General features: G+C 41.2%; 1 non-coding gene across 1 annotated transcript; it reads left to right on the top strand.

The window, feature by feature from the left end:
• TRNAQ-UUG (transfer RNA glutamine (anticodon UUG)) lies at positions 1-72 on the top strand. The gene has a single exon. It is a non-coding gene; the product is annotated as a tRNA-Gln (tRNA).
• The last annotated feature ends 265 nt before the right edge of the window (positions 73-337 follow it).

The raw sequence follows: 337 nt of genomic DNA, 5'->3' as shown, positions 1-337 counted from the left end.
GGTTCTATGGTGTAGTGGTTAGCACTTTGGACTTTGAATCCAACGACCTGGGTTCAACTCTCGGTAGGACCTTTTTAAGAAATGACCTTTATGCGAAAACACAGAATAAGGAACGACAACACAAGACATTTTAAAACAAAAGGGTGTTTCCTAGCATTCGATGCGAAAACACAAATTTTCTCGAGGCATAAGGTGTAACATTCTTGAGTTATTCCGAACTTATTCCGAACTTGCTCCGCTATCATTTGAGCCCATAATAACTAGCATGAGTTTTCGGTTCCGAACTTGCTCCAAACAAGTTATTCCGAACTTGCTCCGCTCCGCTATCATTTGAACC

Source organism: Cucurbita pepo, chromosome 10 (genome assembly GCF_057944985.1).
Source record: "Cucurbita pepo subsp. pepo isolate OVF chromosome 10, ASM5794498v1, whole genome shotgun sequence".
Lineage (NCBI taxonomy): Eukaryota > Viridiplantae > Streptophyta > Magnoliopsida > Cucurbitales > Cucurbitaceae > Cucurbita > Cucurbita pepo.
This window is presented reverse-complemented; position numbering and strand designations above follow the sequence as displayed.